The following is a 23,393-nucleotide window of genomic DNA, read 5'->3' as shown; positions in this document are numbered from 1 at the left end:
CTACACATCCAGGCTATATGGCATAGTCAGTTGCTCCTAGGCTACAAACAGCATGTTACTATACTGAATACGGTAGGCACTTGTAACACAATGGTGAGTATTGGTGTATCTAAACATAGAAAAGGTACAGTAAAAATACGGTGTAAGAGATAAAAAATGATAGAGCTGTCTAGGGCATTTACCATGAGTGAAGCTTTCAGGACTGGAAGTTGCTCTGGGTGGGTCAGTAAGTGAGGAGTGAGTGAACGTGAAGGCCTGGGACTTTATTATACATTCCTGTAGCCTTTAAAAACACTGGACACTTAGGCTACACTAAATGTGTTCAAAACAGCTTTTTTGTTCAATAATAAATGCACCTCATTTTTCTATAACTACTTTATACATTTTTTAATTTTTAAAAAACATTTGGCTCTTTTATAATAACATCACTTAAAACACAAACATGTGGCTATAAAAATGTATTTTCTTTATATTTTTATCCTATAAGCTTTTTACTATTTTTAATTTTTTTTTTACTTTTAAGCTTTTTTGTTGAAAGCTAAGACAAATACACATATTAGCCTAGGCCTACACAGATCAGGATTGTCAGTATCACTGTCTTCCACCTCCACATCTTGTCCCATAGGAAGCTCTTCAGGGGCGATAACACACGTGGAGCTGTCCTGACAACATCTTCTTCCAGACACCTCCTGAAGGACCTGCAGGAGGAGCTTCTTAAGGAGCTATCACTCTTTTCAGAAATACGTCCATGGGAAACCAACATATGTTTGCTCCCCTCCCCCTCCCCCTCCTTTCCCTTCCCCTCCCCTCCCCTCCTCTTCTCTTCTTTTCTCTTCTCTATGGAGTCTTGCTCTGTCACCCAGGCTGGAGAACAGTGGCGTAGTCTTGGTTCACTACAACCTCTGCCTCCCGGGTTCAACCAATTTTCCTGCCTCAGCCTCCTGAGTAGCAGGGATTACAGGCATGTGCCACCATGCCAGCTACTTTTGTATTTTTAGTAGAGAAGGGGTTTCACCATGTTGGCCAAGCTGATCTTGAACGCTTGACCTCAGGTGATCCACCTGCCTCGGCCTCCCGAAGTGCTGGGATTACAGGCATGAGCTGCAGTGCCCAGCCTGTTTCTTTATCATAGATGTGCAGTGATAAAGATACATAAATGTGCAATGTATTGGATGTGCAATACACTGGATGTGCAATACATAGATGTGCAATGTATTGGATGTGCAATACACTGGATGTGCAATACATAGATGTGCAATGTATTGGATGTGCAATACATTGCACTATGATGTCATAATAGCTACGATGTCACCAGGCCATAGGTTTTCAGCTCTATTGTAATCTTATGGGACCACTGTTGTATGTGTGGTCCATCATTGACAAAAGGTCTTTATGGGGAGCATGACAATTTTGTTTTTAAGTTACTATGCATTAGATAGCAGATCTTTTTGACTCCTGTATAAATTCTTTGGAGGAAAGACTTCTAAATATGTATTATTGCATTGTTGTCCTTCACACTCAGCAAAATGCTCATGATCATAGGAAAATGACAACTCTTTTGCCGCTCTATTTCCTTATTTGAAAGAGGAAGAGGTCAAATCAGTGCTCACTCAGCGCCCCCAGCCCATGTCTAAAGCTGGAGAGAGTGTGATTCTGCCAGGTACTTTTTAGTTGCTTATCTGATTAATCAGGTTGAGGGAAAGCACATGGTAATTATACGTTGCATTAGCAACATTAATGCTACTTATATGTCGTTACTACTTAATGTTCTCTGTCTCCAATCTCTTCGAAATTCTTCACATTTCTTAAAAATTTGGATAAGATGTCATTGTTCTTTTAGAATTATAATTCTCTACTTGATGACTTCTACTCACAAACATAGACTGAAAGAGGTCTTAAAAACTGTGCTAGTTTTTCAAATGCCTCTGCAGAAGTTCAGGTTCTCTGCTGACTTTGATTCATTAATGTAATTATAGTTCAGTAAAGCACAGTGGCTGGGTGATACTGACGCACTTCTGTTGTGACTTCCACTTCAATGCACCTCTGGACCCCACCCAGTCTGCCCACTGTTATCACAGGCTTGCTTTTTTCAAACAATGATTTAGAGTAGTCGGTACAATCAATCGTATACAATGGATTACAGAATTACATACCGTAAAATACATAATATTTTAATAAATTACCACAATAGTTCGGTATATAAATAATATGCAATAGAATAGCAGCATTCAATAGCACCTGCAATCATACAGTGCATTCTGAATGATCTCAGATGCTAAGATTAGAAGTGGCTCTGGCAGGTTAAAAATCTAGTAGCATAAAAATTGGAGTCATCAGTAAGGGGCCACTCAAATGCCTGATTTGGGGAGGTGGTGGTTGAAACTCCCATACAAAATACGAACCCTGTTTATCATCGCATCATGAACCTACTTTTTGGACTCCCTAGGAGTTATAAATAAAACTCAAATTCTCTGGAGAGAAGTCTTACCTTCTGGGTCTACCGACTAATCCTAAATCGTCAGGGATTAGGCTCTTGGGTAGTTGACAGCTGAGAGCAAGAACCTGAGAATGGCAATGAAGGGCCTGCTTTTCCTCGCACCCCAGGTCGCACACTCACCGAGGCCTGTGCAATGCGGTAAGGAGGGAAGGAGGCAGAAGGGGAGGCCTGCTGGGGGCGGCAGCAGGAGTGTCTGCACCTGACACCTGGCTGGAAGGTGGGGCGCGCTTTCCCACTGACACTATAACATCAATGGTAGTTAATTTTGCAGAGCAATTAGAATGAGAGGCCCTCTCCCATATTAGTTAGGTAGGGCTTGGTCAGGTGGGCTTTTAAAGAAATAATATTATCATCAGCAGTAGTCTGGCCTTAACAGAGAACAGGTGGAAAATTCCCCAGGTGCCGCTTCCTCCATTATTTGGTATTGTCTGAAGTCAGAAGAGCACTAGAGGCTAGATCCGAACAATGTTTCCTCCACCCTGTTCATTGCAGCTACCGTTGGTTTCTGGCGGCGTCTCTGCTTTGAGCCAATTCCAGTCATCTGTGAACAAATGTATAAATCGAGCAGGGTTTATAAAAGGTAGGATTCCCAGATCTGCCACGGACTCTGAGTTTGTTCTTTTTGGGTTGTTAGAGGAAGAGACAAGGCCCCTGGACTAAGCAGTGCCCCTCCTCCTCCCTGGTGCTAAGTGGATCTCCACGGTTTTGGCTCCCACAAACATGGAAAAAGCTCGGGAAAGCTACTGTGTCTCCAGAGCCTATATGACCAGGACTGTGTCTTGTTTGGTGCCTGTGAGGGACATGGTGCAGAGCCCCCAGTCCCCATGGCATTGAGAATTCGTTGTCAGACTATCTTATTTAGTAATTTCTGAAAATTTTGCCATTGAAAGGGTCTCGGCTCACCCCTGGGTTCTCCTAGGCCACCCTAGACATGCGGAACCCACAGTGAGTGGGTGAATGGGTCCTGGCAGGTGTAGCAAGAAGGGAATATCGACGACTCTGTTTCCAGAAAAAAGACATTGCAAAATCCAAACAATCAATTATTCAGCTTAAAAACAACAACAACAAAAGCTTTTTCCATTTTTGGAGGTTGTCTGTGTATCTAGTTCTGAATTTACAGAAACTCCTAGATGCTTCCATTCCTTTTTCCTGCCGAGATACTCATAGGAAGTAAATGAGAAAAAAGTTAAACCTTGAGGTGTGCGCACTGCCTCAAAGGCTTCTGCACGAACCCCACTGATGGCTGTAGACACAGGTCTTCACCCGCGTCGACTGCACTACATGGTCCTAGGGCTTCTGAGCTACAAGCCTGTTTGCTTGTTTCTTATCAAAAAAGAAGCAAATATTTTGATGACTTATTGTTACCAGCCAATTCTTCCACTCAGTGTCCGGTTTCAATAAGGCCCTTGGGATTCACGTGTTCATTATTTCTTGTTTTAGTCACTTAAGAACACTCACAAGGTTGAAGACAGATAGTAACTTGAATGTGCCTAAGTGTTGCGATGCTCTCTGCTGTGCACAGAGCGGGTCCCTGAGCTGATGACGGAGCCTTGCCAATCCCTCGACACCCGTACCCAATGCCGGTCTGCTCTTAGATCAACTGTTCATGTTTATGCATCGGGGAATTCAAGAGTCTTCAAGGGAACCCCTGGACACTGGAGTCAAGAATCAAATACAGATACTTCTTAATTAGGAAGAGTTTGAGGGTTTTAGCTTCATCATTTAACACATTGAAGCCAAGAATCCTGACATTTCTGAGTTTTGCCAACATTACATCTGCAGTCAATCACACATTTTGAAAGCTCTGTGGCATTAAAAAGATGATACTGGGGCCTGTCGTGAGGTGGGGGGAGAGGGAGAGGAGGGATAGCATTAGGAGAAATTACTCATGTAAATGACGAGTTAATGGGTGCAGCAAGCCAATACGGCACATGGATGCATATGTAACAAACCTGTACGTTGTGCACATGTACCTTAGAACTTAAAGTATAATTTAAAAAAAAAGATGATACCTCGACATGTTCCTTAATTTGCATGCTCCCCAGACTCATGGCTTATTTCCCATTCAGATACGAAATTATTATGTTAATTGAGCTGCCCTATGTTGAGAATGGTACAGGGCTGTGATTTAGTCACTTTTTCATTTTAACTACTTGAGGCTTAAACCTTAACCATGGCGATGGCTTTCTTGCCTCTTTCCAGTGGCCATCCGGGCAGCTTCACGTCTCCCACGTGCTGAGAACCAGGGACATTGGTCAACGCCCAGATTCTCATCTAGCAAGAACAGAGTTTGTCTCTCCGTTCAATGCTTCCCAGGACCCAGGCAGGCACCAGGACTCCCTACCCCTCCGTGGGAGAGGCTCGGGCCAGCACAGCTTCACGCCAAGAACATCTGAAACAGAGGCTCTCCCACTTTTCCAGGCTTAATTTTAGTAATTTCTGTGAGTTCCTTGTAAAGTTAATTGCATTTGCAGTGTCTAGTGTCGTTCTACGGCACTGCTTGATATCCCTCAGAATAATCAGCTGTCGGTCTGCAATTATGTCAGGTTTGCAATGTCTTTGTTGACACAGTCACTTGTTGCTCGACAGTTTGGCCAGTTTTATTATTGACTGGATCATAGTTTGAGGCAATAGTAAGAAATCATAAGTTCTTGTTTGAAAAAGTTAAAATATGTACTAGAAATCATTGTTATTATTGAAAATCAAATAATTACTTTCTACCTAAAGCATGGGTGCATTTTTCAATACATAATCCATTGTGTCTTCTATTTTTAAAGGGCAGGTGAGAAGTTGCCCTCAGATAATAGTGAGTAATATATTACAAGCACCAATGCAGAAGTTTCTTTTATGATGTTAGGTCTTTTGGGAAGTTGAGTCTTTCTAGAAAGGATTTAAATCATGTGACTTTGTAGCAGGGCAAAGTTCATGTGACCTCAAAACCTCTGGACGTGCACCAGCTCTGTGCAGCTGCCCCTGTGCAGGGGTACATGTGTCCAGCCTGCTATTATTACTTCTCTGTTTCCTCAACCACTTTTTTTCTTACATTTTAATTCTTTAATTCTTGTGGGTACATAGTAGGTGTATGCACTTATGGGGTACTTGAGATTTTTTGATATGGGCATACAACATGTAATAATCACCTCCCAGAGAATGGGGTATCCATTCTCTAAGCAGTTATCCTTTGTGTTACAAACAATTCAGTTATACTCTTCTAGTTATGTTTAAATGTACAATTAAATTATTATTGACTGGAGTTGACCACTCTTATTAATTCTGTTACCAAGACAAGTAACTTGGATGTGAAAAGACAAATGGAGGCGATAGGCCAGGTGCAGTGGCTCATGCCTGTAATCTCAGCACTTTGGGAGGCCGAGGCGGGTGGATCACGAGGTCAGAAGATCGAGACCATCCTGGCTAATATGGTGAAACCCCGTCTCTACTAAAAGTACAAAAAATTAGTGGTGGCAGGTGCCTGTAGTCCCAGCTACTGGGGAGGCTGAGGCAGGAAAATGGTGTGAACCTGGGAGGAGGAGCTTGTGGTGAGCCAAGATCGCGCCACTGCACTCCAGCCTGGGAGGCAGAGTGAGACTCCGTCTCAAAAAAAAAAAAAAAAAAAAAAAAAAAAAAAAAAAAAAAAAAAAAAAAAAAAAAGGCAAATGGAGGCAATAGAATTCTACACTTCAGCCTTTGGTTAGCATTCAGCTAAGGAAAAATACCCTGAGAACCCTTATTTCTTGGTTCCACATGACTTGAGAGCTACCTTGATTGACAGAGCATCTCCTGGAGCAGCCGGTGAGCAGCAATGAGTCCGTGTCTTCCTAGGAGTCCTCTCTATTTTTGCTCCACCTCCCTGCAAACCCCAAGGTCGATGAAAGAGAGTTTAATATAGATTTAAATGTTCTACAAGCACAGGCACACAAATGCATCCTTTCTCAGTCACCAAAGAAAGACAATAAGCATGTTTTTAATTTTTTTATTGTTCAAGTTCCAGGTTACATGTGCAGGGTGTGCAGGTTTGTTACATAGGTAAACGTGTGCCATGGTGGTTTGCTACACCTGTCAACCCATCACCTAGGTATTAAGCCCTGCATGCATTAGCTCTTTTTTCTAATGTTCTCCCCCTCACCCTCCCTGGACAGGCCCCGGTGTGTGTTGTTCCCCTCCCTGTGTCCATGTGTTCTCATTGTTCAGCTCCCACTTATAAGTGAGAACATATAGTATCTGATTTTCTGTTCCTTCATTAGTTTGCTGAGGATAATGGCTTCCAGCTTCATCCATGTCCCTGCAAAGGACATGATCTCATTTCTTTTTATGGCTGCACAGTATTCCACGGTATATATGTACCATATTTTCTTTATCCAGCCTCTGATTGATGGGCATTTGGGTTGATGCCATGTCTTTGGTATTATGAATAGTGCTGCAGTGAACATATGCATGCATGTATCTTTATGATAGAATCATTTATATTCCTTTGAGTATATACCCAGTAATGGGATTACTGGGTCAAATGGTATTTCCAGTTCTAAATCTCTGAGGAATCATCACACTGTCTTCCACAATGGTTGAACTAATTTACATTCCCAAATTCTTCAATTTTTAAATGCCCTTTCATCAACCGAGTCTTGCATGGGAAGGCGCCGTGGGACTCACTCTGAAGTGGCCCAGTGTGGTGGCTGATGGACATACCAGTTGCCCCGGAGCAGTGCTGGCGCCTGGGTAGCCTCTTCATCTTTTTTTTTTTTTTTTTCTGAAATGGAGTCTTGCTCTGTCGCCCAGGCTGGAGTGCAGTGGCACGATCTCAGCTCACTGCAGGCTCCACTCCCTGGGTTCATGCCATTCTCCTGCCTCAGCCTCCCGAGTAGCTGGGACTACAGGCTCCCGCCACCTCGCTTGGGTAATTTTTTGTATTTTTAGTAGAGACGGGGTTTCACCGTGTTAGCCAGGATGGTCTCGATCTCCTGACCTTGTGATCCGCCCGCCTCGGCCTCCCAAAGTGCTGGGATTACAGGCGTGAGCCACCGCACCTGGCCCGCCTCTTCACTTTTAATGGAGATTAAAATGGACAAGAAACATGTAAGTAATTATCGTCTAATATGTCCACATTTGTGCGTAGTGCATTCAATTATTTTTCTACCAAGACCTCGCAGAAGTGATGCTTGGGGATAGAGACAGCTCGAGGGGGAAGAACTTCAGGGCTCTTGGTGTTTGTTAGTTGTCATTTCATTATTCCATGTGATGGGGTGAAAAGGAAGGTAAGGTATGAGCGAACCTGAAAATGGTGAAGGCTGACATTTCACCCTTACAGAAGTCACAAAATAGAATTTTAACGCATGGTGCTTGATTTAAAAATTAATCTTCATGCTGAATACACTTGACAGATATATTATGCGAAACTTGCCAAAGAATGCCAGTCTCATTTGGGGTCTGCTGTGTATTCCAATAATCATACAGTAACACAGACCACCACACTAACCACCTGCAGACCTTCAAAATGTGGTTCAAATCCCACTACAGTTGTGGCCTTGTCTCATCTTGAGGCCAAGTCCTGTCCATTTTTAATTTTCTTTTCTTTCTCTCTCTTTTTTTTTGAGACAGTGTCTCGGTCGCCCAGGCTGGACTACAGTGGTGCAATCATGGCTCACTGCAGCCTCGACCCCCTGAACTCAAGCAATCCTCCCACCTCAGCCTCCGGAGTAGCTGAGACTGCAGGTATGTACTACCACACCAAGCTAATTTTTTTATTTTTTGTAAAGATGGGGTCTCACTATGTTTCCCAGGTTAGTCTCCAACTCCTGGGCTTAAGAGATCCTCCTTCCAAAGTGTTGAGGTTGAAGGTGTGAGCCACCAGGCCCAGCTCAATTTTTAATTTTCTATGATAAGAAAGAACAGTTAGTGTCATTCAATTGTTTCGAAGTGATTTTTGAAAAGCTGACACCAAGTGCTCTCCAAGGTCTTGCCTGTGTGCTTAGAGATTGATGAGCGTGGTCCCATGTAATCCTTGTGACTAGCCCATCTCAGCCAGGAGGAGAGTGGTGGCAACTTCCTCCTGTGTCTGAAAGCCTGTTAAATGGGGGAGTTGGATTGGAAAACTTGGGGGAAAGAATGTCAGGGCTGGCCAAGCCCTGGGTCCGGCAGTGGGGTGTTGGCGTGGGCAATCCACGGTGTTTCCTTCCTTAATCAGATCAGCTCAGGGCTAGGCCTGTGGATTGTGAGGATGTTGGGAAACCTAGGTGTGACCCACTCTGCCAGAGGCCGCCTGCCTGTGGAGCCTGTTGGGAGCACACGGCCTCCTGACTGAAGGTTTCTAATACCCCTGTGAACCACCCTGAACCAGGCCTGAGGTCCTTGACCACACACACCACAGCAATGGTGACGGGGAGGCCAGCCCTCACACCCCCCATGCCCGTAGGTCCTGGCGAGGTTGGAAAGGTCTGTGCAGGGGGACCCTGCCCTGCGCTGTGCCCAGCCAACTTCTCCACGCTGTCTTGGGTGGAACACTACCTTTTAGCGCTTGAATGAGGATTGCATGAGGTAACGTGTGTGAAGCATGCCTGGCACAAAGAAGTGCCTGCTAATTGTTAGCCGTTATGATTGTTAAGTGCAATGAGGCACACGAAGCTCTTAGCACCATGGCCGTGAAATAGACAGTGCTCTGCAGACGTCAGCTCCTTGTAGCTATTGGACGTTGTTTCTTCAGCCTCCCAAGTCAAGGAAAACCAGACAAAATAGCAGGATTGATGTTCAGGTTAATTGACAAGGGAGTTGCTCATAGCCCGTTGGTAAGCAGGGAGAATCCTCTGCCCTTAGTAAAATTTAGTGGCTGGTGAAAAAGGGAGGTATCATGTCCTTTACAGAAAAGGATGAAAAGCTTTCTCTTATTACATTCTAAATCATTTACTTAAAATTTTTATTCATCTAAGTACAGACAAGCATAATTTTGCATAAGGATGTAAAGATAATTAATTTTTTAGTGTTTGGTATAGGTTCTTTTTTTACTAGAAATTGTTGCTGAAATAATTATAGACAAGCATGTAGTTTTAAGAAGTTATACAGAGACAGGCCTGTATACTTCACCTACTTTTCCCCAATGGTAACATTTTTCAAAACTATTGTATAATATCAGAACCAAGATATTGACACTGATAGGCTCAAACCATCTTATTCAGACTTCCACAGTGTTGCTTATACTTATGTGTCTGTGAGTGTGTGTGTGTGAGTGTGTGAGAGTGTGTGTGTGTATGTGTGTGTGTGAGTGTGTGTATGTGTGTGTGAGTGTGTGTGTATGTGTGTGTGAGTGTGTGTGTGAGTGTGTGTATGTGTGTGTGTGTGTGTACTTAGTTATATCCAATTCTGTCACATCCACCATATCAAAATGCTCCAAAGCATCCTGCTGATGGCCCTTTACAGTCACAGCCATGCCCCTCCCCCCACAACAAATCCCTATCCCCGGCAACCACTATTCTGTTCTCCATTTCTAAAATTGTGTCATTTCAAAAATCGTATATGAAGGGAATCATCCAGCATGCAGTCTTTTCAGATGAGCTTTTTCTTTGAGTGTGAGTCTTTAGAGACTCATCCTGGTCTGCATGTCCTTTTTATTGCCGAGCAGTATTCCATGATAGGGGAGCATTGCAGCTTGTTCACTGCTTACCTGTTGAGATACATCTGGCTTCTCAGTGTGGGGCTATTATGATCAAAACTACTGTGAACATTCATGTACAGTGACATGGTTAGGCCTTGTGTCCCCACCCAAATTTCATCTTGAATTGTAATCCCCATAATCCCCACGTGTCAAGGGATAGACCAGGTGGAGGTCATTGAATCATGGGGGCAGTTTCTGCCATGCAGTTCTCGTGATAGTGAGTGAATTCCCATGAGATCTGATGGTTTTATAAGGAGCTCTTCCCCCGTCGCTGGTCACTTCTCCTTCCTGCTGCCTTGTGAAGAAGGTGCCTTGCTTCCCCTTCACCTTCCACCATGATTGCAAGTTTCCTGAGGCCTCTCCAGTCATGCTAAACTGTGAGTCGATTAAACCTCTTTCCTTTGTGAATTACCCAGTCTCAGGCAGTTCTTTATAGCAGCATGAAAACAGACTAATACATACAGGTATTTGGGTGAAGATAAGTTTTTATTTCTGTGGGATAAATGCCCAAGAGTTGTCAGTCACATGGTGTGCATACTGAGTTTTATATGAAATCACCAAACTGTGTACAGAGTGGCTGAGCCCTGTTGCATTCTTACCAGCAGTATGCCAGTGACCCGGTTCCTCCACATCTTCAACAGCATTTAGTTTTGTGACTTTTAAAATTTTAGCTTTCTGTTGGTGTAGAGTCATATCTTACTGTAGTTTTATATGCGTTTTCTTGATGGCTAATGATGTTTGCCACCTGTGTATCCTCTGGTGAAAGATCTGTTCATGTCTTTGCCTATTTTCTAGTTGAATTGTTTGCTTTTCCTGTTAAGGATTGAGAGATCTTAATATTTTCTAGAGACTAGTCCTTTGTTGAATAGGTGGCCTGCAGATATTTTCTTGCAGCCCGTAGTGTTTATTTTCATCATTTCCACATGAGCTTTCACAGAGCAAATGGTTTTAATACCTACCAAGAACCATTTATCAATATTTCCGTTTACTGATTCTGCTTTTAATGTCAGATTCAAGAACTTTTTACCTAGTCTTGTATCCTGAAGGTTTTTCTTTTTGTTTCCTGCAAGTTTAGTGGTTCTCCACTTTACATTAAATTCATCATCCATTTTGAGTTAATTTTGTGTGTTATGAGGTTTAGGTCGAGGCTTGTGTTTGCTGCCTATGGATGTCCAACTGCTCCAGCATTATATGTTGAAAAGTGCAATGGTCTTTTGGATGTTTCAACTTGGATACTCTACAGCCCTCAGTTATTTACTCAAACCTTAATTTAATGCTAAGAAGGTACTGATTTTTTATTTGTGATTAAAGTCACTTGGCTTTAACTAAGGGATATTATCCTAGGTAATCCCATTGGATCTGGTTCAATCAGCTGAAAGGCTCTGAAAGCAGAGATGAGGGCTCCCTGGAGAAGAAGAAACCCCACTTATGGGCCAGCACCAGCTCATGCCTACCTATGGATTTTGGACGTGACCAGCTAGCTCCCTAATCCCAACTCCTTGCAACAAATGCTTACTAAATATCTTCCACTCCTATTTGTCAATTTTGGCTTTTGTTGCCATTGCTTTTGGTGTTTTAGACATGAAGTCCTTGCCCACGCCTATGGCCTGAATGGTATTGCCTAGGTTTTCTTGTAGGATTTTAATGGTTTTAGGTCTAACATTTAAGTCTTTAATCCATCTTGAATTAATTTTTGTATAAGGTGTAAGGAAGGGATCCAGTTTCAGCTTTCTACATATGGCTAGCCAGTTTTCCCAGCACCATTTATTAAATAGGGAATCCTTTCCCCATTTCTTGTTTTTGTCAGGTTTGTCAAAGATCAAATAGTTGTAGATATGCGGCATCATTTCTGAGGGCTCTGTTCTGTTCCATTGATCTATATCTCTGTTGTGGTACCAGTACCATGCTGTTTTGGTTACTGTAGCCTTGTAGTATAGTTTGAAGTCAGGTAGTGTGATGCCTCCAGCTTTGTTCTTTTGGCTTAGGATTGACTTGGCAATGCGGGCTCTTTTTTGGTTCCATATGAACTTTAAAGTAGTTTTTTCCAATTCTGTGAAGGAAGTCATTGGTAGCTTGATGGGGATGGCATTGAATCTATAAATTACTTTGGGCAGTATGGCCATTTTCACGATATTGATTCTTCCAACCCATGAGCATGGAATGTTCTTCCATTTGTTTGTATCCTCTTTGATTTCATTGAGCAGTGGTTTGTAGTTCTCCTTGAAGAGGTCCTTCACATCCCTTGTCAGTTGGATTCCTAGGTATTTTATTCTCTTTGAAGCAATTGTGAATGGGAGTTCACTCATGATTTGGCTCTCTGTTTGTCTGTGATTGGTGTACAAGAATGCTTGTGATTTTTGTACATTGATTTTGTATCCTGAGACTTGGCTGAAGTTGCTAATCAGCTTAAGGAGATTTTGGGCTGAGACAATGGGATTTTCTAGATATACAATCATGTCATCTGCAAACAGGGACAGTTTGACTTCCTCTTTTCCTAATTGAATACCCTTTATTTCCTTCTCCTGCCTGATTGCTCTGGCCAGAACTTCCAGCACTATGTTGAATAGGAGCGGTGAGAGAGGGCATCCCTGTCTTGTGCCAGTTTTCAGAGGGAATGCTTCCAGTTTTTGCCCATTCAGTATGATATTGGCTGTGGGTTTGTCGTATATAGCTCTTATTATTTTGAGATACGTCCCATCAATACCCAATTTATTGAGAGTTTTTAGCATGAAGGGTTGTTGAATTTTGTCAAAAGCCTTTTCTGCATCTATTGAGATAATCATGTGGTTTTTGTCTTTGGTTCTGTTTATATGCTGGATTACATTTATTGATTTGCGTATGTTGAACCAGCCTTGCATCCCAGGGATGAAGCCCACTTGATCATGGTGTATAAGCTTTTTGATGTGCTGCTGGATTCGGTTTGCCAGTATTTTATTGAGGATTTCCACAGTTCATCTAGGTGGGTCCTCTGCCTCAGAGTCTTCCTGAGACTGTTATTACAGTGTCAGCCCAGGGTCCCTAACAAGGCTGCAATCAAGGTGTCAGCCCAGGCTGCAGTCATCTCAACATTCAACTGAAGTAGCATCCACTTCCAGTTTCACACCATGGTTGCTAGCATGATACAGTTTCTCACAAGCTACTGGACTGAGAACCTCACTTTGTTGCTGGCTGTTTGCAAGAGGCTTCCCTGGTAGGTCTTTCCATCAAAGCAAGCACAGGAGATGACCCAGGGAGAGAGAATATCAGCAAGACAGAAGTCACAGTCTTTATAACCTAGTCATGGAAATAACACCCCGTCACTTTTGTGAGAAGCAAGTCACAAAGTTCAGCTACACTCAAGAAGAGAATATTACAAAGGCTTTAAACACCAGAAAGTGGGGACCACTAAAATATATATCAGAAGCTGCCTGCCGCAACTACATATACACTTTGTACCTGTTTTTTCCACATAAGAATGAATCACATAAATTAAAAAAAATATATATATCTTCCACTCCTTCTGCCTCTTTGGTTGAACCCTGCCTGATACAAAAAGAGTATTCTCCTTCTGTTGAATTGCTTTTGTACCTTTATAAAAAATCAACTAAGCATATTTTTGTGGGTCTTTCTCTAAGTTTTGTATCCTGTTCCATGGATCTGTTGTTTAGCCATCTGTCAACATCACAGTTCTGGATTACTGTAGCTATGTAGTCAGCCTTAATATTGGTAAAGTGACTCCTCCCACTGTTTTCTTCTTTTCAACATTAGTGGAGCTATCCTGGCTGTCTCTGGATGGGGATGGGGGTGTCAGGCCCAGGGAGAAGGAGAGTGCTTTCCGTGGTCACCGTTTTCATGGCGATCAATCCCATTTGCAGGTGGCACTGGGCTCACTTGGTGTTGTCAAGAGGAGCCCCTGATTGGTGAGGGGAGGAATGTATCTACTGGGGCTGCCTTTTTTGGGGGGCTGGTGGTTGGTGGGTGGGTGACAGAATCTGGCTTCTATTTCTTCGTCGAGTGGGGTCACAAGACACCTTGCTGCTGTGCTGCCCCAGAAGTACAAACTGCTGTGCTGTTCTTCTCCCAGTCCCAGAAGTACCAACTACATCGCTTTCCTCTTACCATACATCACAGCTGTCCTTTGGTTGTCTGTTGCGTTGTTTCCAGGGTTTATAGTTGTGCTTAGTGGGAAAGAGAAGGGAAACAGGTCTATACCACCTTTTTTAGGCTAGAAGTTGAAGCACGCATTTTTAATACGATTTTTTTCTTTTCCTTTTTTATTTGTCTCTCTTCCCAAACTCCTTTGCCCACATCAGAACCTGCTCGACTGCCTATGTTATGACTGAGTGTTCATTCTGTGTTTTGGTATACACGTATAGAATACTGTGTAAACATGCACGTACATACAAACACACATGCAGACACATGTACATACACAGGCAAGTGCATTTGTACATACACAAAGGGAATTAGTCTGTTTTTGTTTTGCAGGAACAGATTGATTAATCACACGTTTCAACAGCTTTCCACTTAACAATGTTTTACAAAAATCTCTTTAGGAAATACGGTGTAGCTGTAATTTGTTTTTTGGGGGTTGCATAGTTTTTTGTGGAGAGGTGTAGCCTAGTTTATTCAGCCAGCCTCCTATTGATGGATGGTCTCTTTATTTGCAGCTCTTGTCCATATAAACAATATTGTATACCTTGTACATTTGACATTCTTAGTGATGTAATTTCTATGGGATAGATTCCAAGAGTGAGATTTTGGGGTTGAATAATTTATGTATTTTGAATTAAACATCTGTTCCTAACTTGCTTATGAAAGAAGCCACAAAACTTCACGTTCCTTCACAATGTATGAGAGTAAACCTTTTCCAAGAAAGAGATTTCCTGAAGTCAGAACCTCCCCCTTACCCAGCCTTCCTTTTCTGGCTGCAGCAAAATGCTTTTGTTTGCTGCACTGAGAAATCGCCATGACTATCCAGGTACAGAATGGCACGGTAGCAACACAAAATTCCTCCAGTGCTGGAAACGTGTTTATTTCCTCTTGCTTTTGCTCAATCTCTTAATCTTCCTTTCCCTTTGAACCCTGGGAATAGACCAGCTGTGGGTTACTGATCAGCTTTGCTCCTTATTGACAGAACCACAGAAGTGAACTTATGATCTAATCTTTCATCCTCCATCAAAAAGCACTAATTCCAACTCATTTATAAAAGTTCAATGCTAGTTTGTAAAATGTGTGTCCCGTAGACCACAGAATTCAGACAGGTTGGTCTGACTTTGCTACCTCAGATTTTGGTTGTAAAAAATCCATTGTGTCTCTTCTGCTGCCATTTATTGTCATCTTGGGTTAGAATTCTTGCAATTATTTTACGTTTTTGTTTCTAAAATGATGTTCAAGCTTTGAAAGTAAAGAAAAAAGAAAAAGAAAAGAACAAAAAATCTACTTGAATTCCCTATTAAAATGGCACACTATTAGGAATAACAAATTTTAAAACTCTCTGGGTAGTGAGCTGTATGAATCTCTCTTTGAAATAACAGATGAAGCCTATAAGTTCAATTTATTTTGTCTTGGAAAAGCAAAGCATGATATTAAAAACAAAACAAACAAGATGCCTTGAAAAGGAGCAGTGTCTGTAAAGAATTGAGTCAACAATTGAGAAAAAAAATCACTCCAATTATAGCTAGTTCGTATTCTGGAATGGATGAATTCAGGCTTACTAGAAAATGCTGTGTTTGAAGTAGAGCCAGGAAGCACAGTGTGGGCCTGTCTGTCTAGGGGACGGATGGGCCCAGCGTGGAGCGCTGAGACAGAAGACGGCTTGGACAAAGGCTCCAACAGGTGGAAGAGCAGCTCCAAGGGACTGTAAGTGATTTGGCCACTTGGGGCCCAGGGAAGAGAAGAGATGCAAAGACTGGCAGGAGATAAGCCATGGAGCAGTAGTTCATTCACTCATCTGTCCATTCCTTAATTCATTCAGCAGTTATTTGTTGATAGCCTACTCTGTGCAAAATGCTCTTCCCAGTGCTGGGAATAGAGTGGTGAGAACAAAAGTGTAGTATATAGTTATGCTTTAGCGCATGAATTTAAGCATCTTCAGTATTTTTTCCTAGAAAAAATCTTCAAATACTCAAAATGCAAAAATTAAAAAAGATAAAGATTGACGTAAGTATTTTTAGAGTATTTACCGGATGGAGTGATGTTTGTTACCTACAGCATATTCATCTTTAGCTATTTTGAATAATTTTTGGTAACTTGTCTTATAGTCCATTGGCCAGTGAATGAGATTTTGGGTAGATAAAAAGGACTCAAAGAAGAGTGTGTGGGAAAGAAAGATATAAGCCTTGTCTAGACATGACTTTTTGGATCCCAATTCAGTTTATTTGTTGGTCTTTTTTGGACTTCCTAAAATGGGTCGCCCACATTTGAACTCTGGCCTGGAAGTGTCTAACCAATGTCAGAGTTTAAGATGATGATTAACTACCTTGTTTTAAAGACAACCTTTCTCTGAAGGTGGCACTCCCTGTGCTGGGTGAGTTTTATAGATAATTTACCTGTAGGAATTTTTCCCATGAGTTCTCTTAAGCCAGGAATTTTCTCCGTCTATCTCTATACTGGCAATCTAAAATTCAGGAATTTTCAATTCTTCTCGGGACATGTGTCTTGTTGGTTTCTGCCTGTCATCCTAACTTGTTGGATCATTTTAAATCTTGATTTGCCCATCCAGCAGACCAGCTGTCTTTTCCAGCCCTGCCATCCATAGATGCATCTGCTAGGTGTGATTACTGTGCATTGACCTACTATAGGACTAGCAGTGATCAACTGGCACAACCCTGTGGTCTACATGAGAGTGCCCTCCAGAAGGGCATCAGATTCATGTGCAGGCCCAGGGAATATGATTATATTACTCTTAGTGCCACCTCACTGTGGAAACCTGCTGGTATTATTTATTGTTGATTTATTGAAGATGCTACAAGAGAATTATCCTATGCCTTGTGGCAATACAGTTACAGCATGGTCGTGAAATTCCTGGAGCTACCAGCTTGGAAATAATGTCCAGAGGGAACATGCCATTAGTTTAGCAAATTTTGTTCTTGAGAAGCCATCACCCTATCATCATCTTTTTAAACTATTCATCAACTGTATCTTTCATAAATCATTTTTGAATGTTGCTAATGATAAGCTATGATAATTCATCTGGAGCTTGTAATCAATCTTTTAAAATTGCTGTTTGAAAAAAAAAATCATGACCCGTCTGCTATTCCTTTTTTTTTTCTTTTAGGATCAGGGGTACATGTGCAGGTTTGTTATATAGGTAAGTTGCATGTCACAGGGGTTTGGCGTACAGATTATTTCACTTCCCAGGTAATAAGCATAGTACCTGATAGGTAATTTTTCAATCCCCTCCCTCCTCCCTCCAACCTCCTTCAGTAGGCCTTGGTGTCTGTCGTTCCCTTCTTTTTGTCTATGTGTATTCAATGATTAATTCTCACTTATAAGTGAGTATTAGGTTTGCGGTTCCTGCGTTGGTTTGTTTAGGATAATGGCTTCCAGCTCGAAAAATATTGCACAAAAAACATTATCTCACTCCTTTTTATGACACCATAGTATTCCATAGTGTCTATATTCCATATTTTATTTATCTAATCTACTGTTAATAGGCATTTAGGTTGATTCCATGTCTTTGCTATTGTAGATAGTGCTGTGATGAATATATGCATGCATGTGCCTACACAGTAGAAATATTTATATTTCTTTGGGTGTATAACCAGTAATGGGATTGCTGAATTGAATGGTAATTCTGCTTTGAGTTCTTTGAGAAACCGCCTAACTACTTTCCACAATGGCTGTACCAATTTACATTCCCACCAACTGTGTATAAGCATTCCTTTGTCTCTGCAACCTCGCACCTGTTCTTTATTGACTTTTTAATAGCCGTTCTGGCTGGTGTGAATGCTAGCCCATTGTGGTTTTGATTTGCATTTCTCTAATGATTAGTGATGTTGAGTATTTTTTCATGTGCTTGTTGGCTGTGTTTATATTTTCTTTTGAAAATTGTCTATTCATGTTCTTTGCCCACTTTCTAATGGGGTTGACTGATTTTTGCTTGTTGTTCTGTTTTAGTTCCTTACACATTCTGGATATTAGGCCTTTGTCAGATGCATAGTTTGAAAATCTTTTCTTCCATTCTGTAGGTTGTCTGTTTATTCTGTTGATAGTTTCTTTTGCTGTGCAGAAGCTCTTTAGTTTAACTGGTCCCATTGGTCAATTTTTGTTTTTGTTACAATTACTTTTGGCATCTTCATCACGAAATTTTTTGCCAGGGTCTATGTCCAGAATGGCATTTTCAAGGTTATCTCCCAGGGTTTTTATAGTTTTAGGTTTTACATATAAGTCTTTAATCCGCCTTGAGTTGATTTTTTTTATGGTATAAGAAAGGGGTCCAATTTTAATCTTCTGCATATGGCTAGCCAGTTATTCCAACATCATTTATTGAACAGGGATTCATTTCCCCATTGCTTGTTTTGGCTGACTTTGTCAAAGATCAGAAGGTTGTAGGTGTGTCGCTTTATTTCTGGGTTCTCTATTCTGATCCATTAATCTATATATGTGTTTTTGTACCAACGCCATGCTGTTTTGGTTACCGTAGCCTTGTAGTACATTTTGAACTTGGGTAACATGATGCTTACAGCTTTGTTCTTTTTGCTTAGGATTGCCTTGGCCATTCAAGCTCTTTTATGGTTCCATATAAATTTTAAAGTAGTTGTTTTCTAATTCTATGAAGAATGCCACTGGTAGTTTGATAGAAATGTCATTGAACTTGTAAATTACTTTGGGCAGTTTGGCCATTTTAATGATATTGATTCTTCCTAACTATAAGCAGGGGATGTTTTTCCACTTGTTTGTGTCACCTCTGATTTATTTGAGCATAATTCTCATTGTAGAAATCTTTCACCTCCCTGGTTAGCAATACTCCTAGGTATTTTGTTATTATTATTTTGGTGGCAATTGTGAATGTGATTCTGTTCTTGATTTGGTTATCAGCATGGATGTTGTTGGTGTATAGGAGTGCTGCTGATTTTTGTACATTGATTTTGCATCCCGAAACTTTGCTGAAGTTGTTTATCAGATCAAGGAGCTTTTGGGTGGAGACTATGAGGATTTTTAGCTGTAGAATCATATTGTCTGCAAACAGGGATAGTTTGACTTCCTCTCTTTCTATTTGGATGCCTTCTATTTCTTTCTCTTGCCTGATTGCTCTGGCCAGGATTTCCAGTACTGTGGTGAAGAGGAGTGGTGAGAGAGGGCATCCTAGTCTTGTGCCAGTTTTCAAGGGGAATGCTTCCAGCATTTGCCCATTCAGTATGATGTTGGCTGTGAGTCTGTCACAGATGGCTCTTATTATTTTGAGGAATGTTCCTTCAATGCCTAGTTTGTTGACAGTTTTTAACATGAATGGATGTTAAATTTTATCAAAAGCCTTTTCTGCATATATTGAGATAATCATGTGGGTTTTGCGTTTAGTTCTGTTTATGCGATGAATTATATTTATTGATTTGCCTGTGTTAAACCAACCTTACATCCCAGGGATAAAGCCTACTTGATCATGATGGATTAGCTTTTTGATGTGCTGCTGGATTTGGTTTGCAAGTATTTTTTTTTTTTGAGGATTTTTGTGTTGATGTTCATCAAGGACACTGGCCTGAAGTTTTCTTTTTTGGTTGTGTCTCTTCCAGGTTTTGGTATCAGGGTGATGCCAGCCTCACAGAGTGAGTTAGGGAGGAGTCCCTCCTCCTCAATTTCTTGAATAGTTTCAGTTAGAAATGGTACCAGTTGTTCTTTACATTCCTGGTAGGATTTGGCTGTGAATCCATCTGGTCCTGGGCTTTTTCTGGTTAGTAGGTTTTTATTACTAATTCAATTTTGGAACTCATTATTGATGTGTTCAGGGAGCCAATTTATTTCTTTTTTTTTTTTTTTTTTTTTTTGAGACGGAGTCTCGCTCTGTCGCCCAGGCTGGAGTGCAGTGGCACGATCTCGGCTCACTGCAACCTCCGCCTCCCGGGTTCACGCCATTCTCCTGCCTCAGCCTCTCCGAGTAGCTGGGACTACAGGCGCCCGCCACCACGCCCGGCTAATTTTTTGTATTTTTAGTAGAGACGGGGTTTCACCAGCCAATTTATTTCTGATTCAATCTTGGGAGGATGTATGTTCCCAGGAATTTATTCATTTCTTCTGGGTTTTCTGACTTTTCTGCACAGAGGTGTTAATAGCAGTCTCTGAGGGTTATTTGTATTTATGCGGGGTTCGTGGTAACGTCCCTTTGTAATTTTTGATTGTGTTTATTTGGATATTCTTTCTTACTTTATTAGTCTAGCTAGAGTTCGGTCTATCTTATTTATTCTTTCAAATAACAAACTTCTAGATTCATTGATTTTTTTGTATGGTTTTTCCTCTTGAGTTCAGCCTGAAAATTCAAAGATTCATGTTTATGGAATAGTTTATGTTCATGGATTCTTTCATTTCCTCCAGTACCATTTCTCCTTCTCTGCTGTTTTAATGGTCTAAGCAGACTTTGTAAAGGAGAAGCTTCCCTAGGCTCTTTCTAGGACTTTCCAAGCATAGAAATTATCATACAAATTAAGCAGGACTTTTCACTTTCATAGACTGTGATAGAATTATTTGCATGTTTCCAATTGCTTTTAGTAGGCCCATCTTCAAAATGATGGCAACTATTTATATACTAAATTCAGCATAACAATGGTGCCTTCCCCTGGGGACAATGTTTGGATTAAATTATTTAATCACTCTAGCCAAGTGCTTGGGACCTAAAAATGAAGGAGGACAGGGTTTGGACCCTAGAACCTCTGAGGTTTTAAAGAAGGTGGGGAAGGGAGGGGTGTGGCCAGGGATAAAGGAGAGGCTACAAAAGTCTCTGTCATGTTCCCTGCTGGCTGGCTGGGGTGGTTTTGTTGATGGATTCTATTTTGCGTTTCAGGAGGGGACCTAATGTTCTCCTCTTTATATAATCACCTCTATTTCTCTTCTCAAGCAGCTTGAATCTTTCACTTACCAAGAAAGACTAAATATAAAAATAATACTAATACCTTTTAAACTTTCATATCCTGCCAAGCTGTGGAGCTGGGGAAGCCAGGTGCAGTGGGGAGGAGCTGCCAGGTGGGGCCTGGGAAATCCGCTCAGGAGCTGGCTTGCAGATGCCGCACCAAAACCAGGGATTCGCCCTTGGTCACTGTGTGGCACATTTCTTTTCGTTCTGCATCAACTTTTTCCTAAGATTATGACTGTTTTAGTGAAACAGGCTTTATGATAGAGGAGTTTGAGCCTTAAAAATCTGGAATAACACTGAAATCATAATTATATGGCAAATACTTTATACAGACTTCTGAGATCCTGCTACATAGAAAACATCTTCTCTCAAGAAATAATATTACAGATGTGAACTAATCTCTTTTTTGTGGGCAATCCATGCTAGAAATACCGATGACAATGGCAATCATTGTAACAAACTTATACAGCCCTTTAAAAGGACTCTCATTCTTACCACCTTACTGGTTGCTCTTGAGTTTATACCCGAATAACTTAAGAAGCGGCACAATTATGCTTCCTTCTCCCAGGTATGCAGAGAGGAAAGGGTGAAGCTTGGGCTAAACCAGGTCTATTAATTTCTCAAAGGAAATTATAAAAAATAAAATTTGGGTTGGGGTTATATACACATGAATGATTAATAGGTAGAAAAAGATTCTTCAATAATTAGATATTACTAAGTCTTAGTAGCTTACTTAGTTCAAAAGAGTAAATTTCTCATTTTTATACTTTTTTTTTTGCATCAGATTTCTAGGCACTATTTTTATTTAATTATTCATTCTAGAATCTTTCTAGTTCCCAGAATCAAAGTTTCTCTTTTTGGAATTCCTTCTAGGATAAAGCTTATTGTGTTCTAAAGACAGTGTTAGAGCTATTAGAATTTAATTTTAAAGAAATTAGCAATAGAATTCAAAAGTTGAAAAACCAAAATAAAAACATGATTTACCTCTGGTTGATCTTACCAGTAAGATAGTTCCTCTTTTAATTTTATTTTGCTTTGGATATGTCTCATTATAATTCTGTTCTAGTTTTTATTCTTAAATATCCTTGTCTACGGTGAAAATGTCATATATCCAGAATATCTGGCTCAGTTATTATTATTTTTTCTACTGGGACTCTTGTTAAAAAGGGAAATGCATGACAAGCGATAAAAATGGCAGTTGGATGGAACTGTCATTAGAATGTCCTGGTTCTGTGCTTGATGTTACCAAGACACTGTGACCAAGGAGGCTGCTCAGGGAGCCTTGACAGCCCAGAGAAGCCAACGCCACCCTGGCGGCTCAGCGCACGGGCCCAGGACAGCAATGTCCATGCCCCTGGGGAGCTTGTTGGCAATGTGGAATCCCAGGTCTCCCCCTAGACTCTTGGTGTCATGGGATTCCCAGTGGTCCATGTGGACTCTGAGGTGTGAGGAGCCTGCCCCTCACTCACTGCCCGCTGGAAGATCCCTCTGCCTCCTCACATACAAATGTGTCTTGCTGCACCCACCACTCTTTCTTCTTCCATCTCTGAAAACAAGGCCCATTGTTACTTATTTTTCATTCTTCCTAAGTCTCCCTTCTAAGGCCTCTTTTAGTTAGAGCATCATATTTGATAATAGCAACAATTTCTGCAACGTGAAGGTGATGAAAAAATCTCTGTCTCCCTTTCTTCCTACTACATGTGTCACATAACCAATACTGACAGCTTCATCAATGGCTTTCCACTTCTCCCTGGAGTTTTCGTGTGGTTTTTTGTCACCCCGTCTACTCTCCTTCAATTGTTCTCTGTCCCCTAATGGCTTTGAAACAAATACTTGTTGTTGGAACCTGTCTCTGCAGCTCCAAAGCCAAGACTTTAGGTCACTAGCAGATAATTCTTTTGGATGTTCCTTAGGGCAACTTAAATGCCCATAACTAATGACAGCACTTCATTACCACCCAGGCAGACAGCTAAACACTTCTTGAAAATTACAAATGACTTGGACACTCCTTAAAATGACTCCTACAGGGTGCTGCAGTAAAATCTCATAAACTGTGTTTTACTGCCTAATTTGACCTAATGAGATTCTGCAAGCCGCGTGTGACTGGAGAATTCTTCCCTTTCTGTTTTACTGACAAACTACAAATTTTGTGTCGCTAGGCTGAGAATATGGGGGCCCCAAGCTTCTGAGTGGCATGGCCAGGCAGTGAC

Source organism: Hylobates moloch, unplaced genomic scaffold (genome assembly GCF_009828535.3).
Source record: "Hylobates moloch isolate HMO894 unplaced genomic scaffold, HMol_V3 SCAFFOLD_5, whole genome shotgun sequence".
NCBI classification, from domain to species: domain Eukaryota; kingdom Metazoa; phylum Chordata; class Mammalia; order Primates; family Hylobatidae; genus Hylobates; species Hylobates moloch.
The sequence above is the reverse complement of the archived record's forward strand: the minus strand, read 5'-3'. Positions refer to the sequence as shown.